This window comes from Macrotis lagotis, chromosome 2 (genome assembly GCF_037893015.1).
Source record: "Macrotis lagotis isolate mMagLag1 chromosome 2, bilby.v1.9.chrom.fasta, whole genome shotgun sequence".
NCBI lineage: Eukaryota > Metazoa > Chordata > Mammalia > Peramelemorphia > Peramelidae > Macrotis > Macrotis lagotis.
In genome coordinates, this window is record NC_133659.1 from 127,337,278 (window position 1) to 127,346,104 (window position 8,827).

Sequence of the window (8,827 nt, forward strand, 5' to 3'; positions counted from 1 at the left end):
AACTTCAGAAAGGTGATGCCATGACAAGCACCTGATTTGGATTTGAGCGAGGGCTGCTGTGCTAAGTCAACAGCCTCGCTTTCTCTTCTAGATCTATCTGGGTCCAGTGGCCAGATATGAATCAGGACTAATGGAGATGACCCTGGATATGGAACAGTCAGGATTAGGTGACTTGCCCAAGGTCACACAGCTAGTAAGTGGCAAATATCTGAGGCTGGATTTGAATTCCCATACTTCTGAATCCAAGGTCAGTGCTTTATCTACTGTGCCACCTAGGAGATGCTGAGAGATACACAAGGTTGGAGAGAGAGAGAGACAGAAAGAGAAAATGAAATTATTGAGATTGACCTCCAAGGAATAATATTCTCATTTTGTAGCCTTTTCAGAAAACTCTGTTAAAAAAAGACATCTAACCAAAGTTCTGTATAAATGGGGCTATTAGTTCTTGGTAATTTTTTGAAGGGCAGTTGAAATTAACTTGAGAAATAGAAGGTCTCCCTTTTACCTTAGTTATATATATAGCTGTATATAGATCCTTTAAAGCAAGAAGTTTATCTTAATAGGAGATAATTTTTAAATTATCAGAAAAATTTTTATTTTCATTTAAAAATTTCCTTGAGATGACAGAAATTAAACTTACAAAACTGGGCTCTGTGCTCTTTTCTTTGCTGTCTTCTAAATAGTCTAATATCTGTAAGATAGAATGAGTAATACTTAAATTTACAGCAATGAAATTTACTGTACTATATTAATTTTTATCTAATTAGATACATATTTATAGCTAAAAGTGCCTAAACTAGCTTCCATAGATTTAGAGCTAGAAGAAACCTTAAAGAATATCTGTTCATTTTACAGAAGAGGAAAACAAGACCCAGAAAAGGTTAAAGAATCTGCCCAAAGTCACACAGATTGGTAGGAAGTTACAAAATTGGGACTTGAAGGCAGATCTTCCAGTTCCAAGTTAATTCCCTTCCCACAGTAGCAATAGCTCAATTAACAAGTATTTATTTAGCATTTAGTATGTGTCAGGCATTTTGCTAAGCATCAGGAGTACAAAAAAAAAAAGAACCCCCCCCCCCACAAAAATAATCGTTTTCATCTAGGAATTGGCATTCTAAAGAGGAAAACAATATATAAATATAAAAGCATATTCAGGACACATAAAAAATAGAAAGAAGGTAACATTAAAAAGACAAAGGGACATGAATACACATTTATTTAGTATGTTTTATTGGCCAGACACTGTACTAAACATTTAACAAATATTATCTCATTTGATCCATCTTACAGTTGAGGAAACAGAGGCAAACAGTGATTAAATGTCTTGCTGATGGTCACACAGTTAGTTGGATTTGAGCTAAGCTCTTCCTGCATTCTGACCCAACACAGTATACACACTATGCTTAGAAGTTCCTAGAAGTCAAGTACTGGAAGACCTGGGAAGAACCTTCTGCAAAGGATGGAGTTTGGACTGTCTTGAATCAAGTCAGGATGTCAAGAGAAAGATGATAGGAGAAGCTTCCAGGTATGATAACCAATCAGTGCAAAGCTATGAACTTGGGAGTTGAAATTAGGAGGAACAACAGTTAGGTCAATATACCTGAATTGTATATATAAGAAGGAAAAAAGTTTAAGAAGAGTAGAATGGTAGGAAGGGGCCAGTTTGTGATCAGCTTCAAATACCAAATAATATTTTATATTTGTTCTTGTAAGCAATGGATAATCACTGATCTTTATTGAGTAAGTAGGAAATGGAGTGGTGGACATAATATGACTGAACCTATGCTTTAGAAAAATTATTTTGATAGCTGTTTAAAAACTTGAGTCAGGGAGACCAATGATAAGACTTTTACATTAGTTCAGATTAAAGGTGATCAAGGCTTGAAGTAGGATTGTTGCTATGTGAGTATATAGAGTAGACATATTTAAGAGCTGTTGTGAAGTAAGAAAAAATAAGATTTGGCAATTGGCTGAATATGTGGTATAAATAAGAAAGAGAAACCAGAAAGATAAACCTAGTGACTGAGAGGTTGTAGTGTAGGAAAATGTATAAAAGGGATGGTGGTGAGAGATTATAAATTTAGTTTGGGATATATTAAGTTTGAGACATCCATAGTACATCTTGTTGGAAATGTTCTGTGTTGGACATTTGTTGACACAATGTTGGCAATATGAGACTAGGGTTTAAATATATAGATCCTGAGAATCATCTGCAAAGAGATGATCATTGAATTCACAAATGCTGAGGAGATGATCAAGTATAGAGAGAGAAAAAGAAGAGGTCCCAAGATTGAGTCTTGGAGGACAACCACAGTTAATAAGTATGCATGGATGAAGATCCAGTAAAAGAGATTGAGAAGTGGTTGTACAGTTAGAGGGGAATTCAGAGAGCAATGTCACAACAATCTAGAGAGAAGGCAGTAATCAGTAAGATAAGGTGATCAACACTGTCAAGATGCAACAGAGAGAGTCAAGTATGAGGATAAAAAATAAGCCTTTTGATTTTGAAATTCAGAGATAACTGGTACCTTTGGAAAAATACAATTTTAGTTGAATGAAGTTGGAATTCAGATTGCAGAGAGTTCAGAAAAGAATGAGAAGAAAGGGAAGTAGAAACAGACTAGGCAAAACTTTTAGGAGGTTTGTCAGAGAGGGAAGTAGAGATACAGGAAGATAGCTAGCAGGGATGGTAGGACTAAGTGGAAGTTTTTTGAGGGTAGGGAGACCTGAGGGTTTTTTTTTTTTGTAGGCTGCAAGGAGAGAGAGAGGATAATATTGGGAGCAGTCTTCTGGGGAAGACAGGAAGGGATGAGATTAAGGGTGGAAATAGAAGGGTTGACCTTAGCAAGGAGAAGACACTTCTCCAACAGAAATTGGAATGAAGAAAGAAGTAGGGGGAGTTGATGCCAGAATGATTTTATTTCAGGAAAAGGGGAGAAGGAACTCATGGGAAATATCAACAGTTTTTCCTGGTGAAGAGGAGGGGTCCTTATATTCAGCCTCCTTAGCTTTCTTTAAGATAACTTAGTCACACTATCTCTATGGAAAGCCTTTCCTGCCTTCCCTTAGTGCTCTTTCCTCCTGAGGTTTTATGGGGTGTTCAAAGAAGACTAGCACCACTGGTGTGAGGACTTGCCTGAACCCTTTTCAGGACTGCTTATCCCATCTTTGGTGTCTGCTGGTACCTGACTGTCACTTGGCTCCAAGAAGTGTAGTATGCCCAGTTAACTACCTGAGCAGATCTGTTAACCCAGGTTGAGGGTAACTAATGGACCTCAAACCCATCTATGAGTGAGGAAGCTGACTAAACTAAGCATGTCAAGATTTCCCTCAGTAGAATGGGCAGATAAGAACATTATATTCCAGTCCCCATGAAGGTGGCTGATGCAGGTGCTGTGGAATGCTTAAAGCTTGGTCAGACATTTAAGATGCCAAGGTCACCCATTGCATCCTGTTGTCATCGTCAGTCATCCTTACTTTTGTTATCGGGCTTTGATAACTCTGGAAGATAGGGTGAAGCTTACGACTTGGTGCAACTCTGCCCCACTTAAATCCAGTTTACTCACAAGTGAAAATATTACCCCATGATTTCATTAGTTCTTTTCAAAAGTGAAAGACAAACAACCACATCTCTTTCCACCAAATATTGTCATCATCATCATCCTCATTCTCATTTTCATCTTCCTAACTAATATGTTAACTCTCACATACAACTATTATTTTATTTGATTCTCACAATAAACTTATGAAATAAGCACTGTTATTATTATTCCATTTTACCAATGATGAAGCTGAACTTATGAGAGGGCAATTAATTGACTTGTCAAGGGTCACATAACTGGTAATGGGATTCAAACTCTTTCCATTATTCCACTTTTTGTTTTATTCTATCACCCAAGTTTATAAAATATAAATCTGTTACTGTGAGGTTTAATTCAGTACCTTGAACTTCCTAGGCACTTAATAAATCCTTGTAGTTTTGAATTGAATTAGATTAATGAAATAAATTGTTCCCATTGTCCATGCATTTCCTTTCCTATTGGATGAGTAAAAAAGCAACATTGTTCATAGATTTTTTTTTTGGAATTTGTTTTCTTTAAATGCATGTTTCCTGAGTCCCTGCTTTTTTAGAAAGGCAATCGTTTGAGATTCATCTATAAACTATGTGAAATCAGAGAGTCCCAGAGAAATTTGACATCTCCTTCTAATGATATTGAAGGTTAGCAGCCCAAGTTCTTGATTTATCTGAGTATAGGAGAAATTCTCAGGCTCCCATCTGTTTGCTAACAACCATTCAAAAAAGATTGACTCCTCTGTACTGGGAGAGTTGTGTTTGGGCAGTCCCTCAAAAGAAGACAGTGCAGTGAATAAACATTAAATTTGTGCTCAAATACAGTTTTCTTTTGCCTTGTATAATTCAGCCTTCATTAGGGTGTCAGCAATGTTGAGATCAAATAAAACCTTCTGTATGAGCTATAGCAGTGTCCATTAACTCAAACCCCCCGGAGCCCCTTTTGTGCAGTAGAAAAGTAGTCTGCCAATTTCATTTTCCTAATCAGAAAAGGTGGAAGTATAAGTGCCAGACAAAAGACGAAAAATGCTCTTATGTGCATTACTTTTAGAAATCTTTTGAAAAAAACCCCAGAAAGGATTAAAGTATTTGCCTTTGTATCAGATTGTAGAATCATAGAATGTTAGCTCATTTTTCCTCCTCCTCTTTCTTTTTTAACCCCCAAATTAACCAACAACCTCCCAAGTTGCATAGAAACTATTTTCTTGGCAGAAGGTTTATTTGTTAACTTTCCAAGTTTTTATTTTTAATTGCTATTTTTGTCTTCAACCACTTACCTTCATGAGTAGCAAAATAATCAGTTCAGAACTTTTGGGTATGTGCCAACTTCTTAAATGGCATTTGATATTTTTGTCATCAGGATATTCCCAGAATGATAATTTGAAAAAATATTTATTTTAATAATAAGGGCAATCTCAGGAAAAGAGAAACTTTTGGATCCTTTAGGAACTGTGGTTGCTAAAGACATGGTTCCATTAGTTCAGTTAGATGGTGCAATGAATAGAGTGTCAGAGCTGGAGTTGGGAAGATTCATATTTCTAAGTTCAAACCTGACCTCAGAAACTTCCTAGCTTTGTGACCCTGAGCAAGTCACTTAACCCTTTTTACCTCAGTTTCCTTATTTGAATAGTCAGCTAAAGAAGGAAATGGCAAACCACTCCAACATCTTTGCCAAGAAAATCCCAAATATGTTCACAGAGAATTGGGCACAACTAAAAATGATAAGGACCATATTTTAAATAAGTAGTACACCTCTTAGATTTCTCTTGATGTAGATCCAGAGATCCTACAAAGCTCTTCTTATGCTAAGAAAAATTATGTATTTGATGAGAAATGCTAATCAAATAGCTTTATGTCTTTACTGTAAACTTTACTTGTATTATTTTTTACATGAAGATATTTTTAAAACAAACTTATAGGAAAAACAGTCAATTCAGTAAATTTTATTTTAAAATATAAAGCTGAAACTTAAAAAAATTTTGTCCTTTCTATTAATTTTCAAAACAGTTTGATTGGAGATGCATATAGTAGTATTGGCTATAATGGAAAATGTTCACCTGTAGTAAAAGAATGTGTCTAGTAAATATGTTTTTACAGCTGCATCGTAATGTGCCTCATTACAGTGTGCATTTATGAAATCATGTAATGAGCCTCATTTCCAAACAACTGTTAACTTTGGCTTGGAAGTAGCTAATTAAATAATAATTTTACTTTCTAATTCCAGACTATATAAATAACATATAGCATCATTCTAGACATCAGCTTCAAAAGTTAATGTATGAACTTAATAGAAATTATGTTGCCTTATTTCTGAAATACTCCAGACTTTTTGCAAAAATCTTTCTTTTTATAAATTATATTTTTAATTGCTTAAAATACCTACAATTTAGTAGCATTTACATAAAATTTTATAGCACTTGTAGAGAATCATTTGTCATACACCTGGTAAATTATTATTCATTAATCTAATTTGGTCTCTGAAAGCATCCTTTTCATTAGTAAATTATATTTATTCCTTGGCATTATTAGTATTAGATAATGTGAATGAGATCATTAAGAATCATTAATTTATGGAAACTTGTTTTTAAAAGGTTGAGTAAGGACAAATTTGAGAATAAGAAAATAAACCTTGGAGTTTTTCTTAGTGATGATTATAACTAGTTAGTTTCAAATTCAAATTAAATAGGAATTACCTATATTTCTTTCTATATAAAGATTAGATCAGAGAATTTAGAATGCTAGTTCTAGTTAAGACTCCTTATTTTACAATTGAGAGATTAGGATCAAAGAAGGAAAATGACTAGCTGTTCTTCAGAAAGTTAACATTAGTAGTTTCCCTCTACTTAAAGCACCAAAATTCAATTTGAATTATAAGCATTTCTTTTCAGTTCAGCATATGAAAGAAAATGTACCAAATTCCTCTAATGAGATAAATATATTCCTTATTTAGCTATTTGAGAAGGATAAAGTAGAGAAGAAAAACTATAGAGTTGATTTCACCAGTTTGTGATAATGCAAATACTTTTCACCAACTTGGATTTATAGCATGGATCAACATTAGGAAAATAATTAGGATCATGAATCTCAAAACAACTTAAATGATATTTTGATATCAGTAGAAAAATCTTTGAAAAATATGGTACTATCTAAAAATATAACATAAAATTTATGTTCTTTAACATGATTTTATATGTTTATGTATGTCCATATATGTACATCCATGTATATGTGTGCATAATATGTTTATATATTATATATTATACATATATAAACATAAAAGAGCTAGCTTTATTTGTGATTTAATATAGGCATTGCACACCTATAGCAAAATAAGTTTTGAATGAATAAATAAATAATTTTTCATAAAAGCTAATGTAGTCATCAAAAATCATATAATAAGAATAATCATTAAAACATCAGAGAAGCTTCATTACTATAGGTTAAGGATTTGTAACCAAAAAAGAGTTAGAGATTACTAGACAGAAGAAGCAGTTTTGCTTATATAAAATTTAAAGTTTTGGCACAAAATCAGTGCAACTAGATTAAGTGGGGGGGGAAATCTTTGCATCAAATATTTTAGTCTCTTATCTGAAACATATGGAGAATTTACACAATGGCCATTTCCTGGTAGATAAAAAGTCAAAGATTGTGAGAAAGTTTTCAAAAGAAGAAGTATGAAGTATTAATAATGATAATAAAGCATGTTCAAAATCACTGATAAGAGAAATGCAAATTAAAGTAATTCTGAGATTTTATCTCATACTCATTGTTGAGGATCATGAAAGACATAAATAGCCACTGTTATAAGAGTTACTGCTTTTGACAGGCACATTAATACATGGTTGGAACTATGAATTATTCTATCTTGAAAAATAATTTGGAATTATGTGAGAAGGATCCTTCAATTAATTATATCCTTTGACCCAGGGATCTCATTATTGGACATAATTCACAAAGAAATCAAAGACAGAGTAGTCCTTTGTAAAATGATATATTCAAGGGTGGCTAGGTGGCACAGTGGATAGAGCACCGGCCCTGGAGTCAGGAGTACCTGAGTTCAAATCTGGCCTCAGACACTTAATAATTACCTAGCTGTGTGGCCTTGGGCAAGCCACTTCACCCCATTGCCTTGCCAAAAAAAAAAAAAACCCTTAAAAAAATGATATATTCAAAGCAGCATTTTGTAGTAGTAAAAAAGTGAACGGAGTAGATAGGTCCTCAGCTGAGATTGGTCAATAGGTGAATAAATTATAAATGTAATGGAACATTATTGTTCTATAAGAAACAAAGAATATGACAGATTTAGAGAAACGCGAGAAGATAAATTTATTTACGGTAAAGTAAGTATACCAGGAGAATAATATACACAATGACTATAGTAATATAAATGAAAACAGTACTACTATATAAAACCACAAAACTTAGATTAACTGCACTGACCAATCATATTTTTCAAAAATAAATGAAGTTATACCCTTCTTTCTTGTTAATCAGAGGTTCTTTACCTTGGGTCTGTAAACTTGTTTTAATTTGTATTTCAGTATTTTCCTTCGTAATTGTACATATTTTATTTATTTATTTTTGCAGAAGTCAGTCATGATAGAAAAAAGTCTATCCTCAAGGACATTACATTTTTTTTTTGTGGGAAAGAAATAAAATGTGTACAGAGAAAGAATTCAGATTGAGTTAGGTGTTTTAAGGAAAATTTCCATCAAACTGTGGCACCTTTGGTGATTTATCTGCTTCTACTGTCGTGTGGAGGGCAGCCAAGTGACACAAATAGGTAGAGTACTGAGTCTGAAGTCAGGAAGACTAATCATGAACTTGTCTCCCCATTAAGCATCTTGTGAGGTGAGATTGTTGGTACTTGTATATATCATCACCAGCATAGTACCTGGCTTTCATTCATTCATATATATATATATATATATATATATATATATATATATATATATATATATATATACACATATATATATATATATATATATGTGTGTGTGTGTGTGTGTGTGTACACTTAATAAATATTTGTTGACTGGATAATTGTGTATCTTCTTTTCTGGTTCTAATTTTGCATAAATATTCTTATGAATTTCAGAATTCTTTCTTGTTATTATTTCATAAAGTACAATGTTCAAATTCATATAACACCCTGCTTTAGTCAATTCCCTAATCAGTAGACATCTATTTCATTACTGGTTCTTTTCTACTACAAAAAAAGTGCTGATATGAATATTATGGAATAAGTTATACTTT

At 33.3% G+C, this 8,827-nt stretch overlaps 1 protein-coding gene across 22 annotated transcripts in view; it reads left to right on the forward strand.

The window, feature by feature from the left end:
• The window catches only part of DISP1 (dispatched RND transporter family member 1), a 242,376-nt gene that overhangs the window by 119,655 nt on the left and 113,894 nt on the right, over positions 1–8,827 (forward strand). For 3 of the 22 annotated variants that reach the window (XM_074222750.1, XM_074222740.1, XM_074222743.1), the window contains one exon: positions 1,291–1,525. The exons of the other annotated variants lie outside the window; for them this stretch is intronic. The gene's annotated coding sequence lies outside the window, so the exon portion shown is untranslated. The remainder of the gene's footprint in view (positions 1–1,290; positions 1,526–8,827) is intronic. 22 annotated transcript variants of the gene reach the window in all.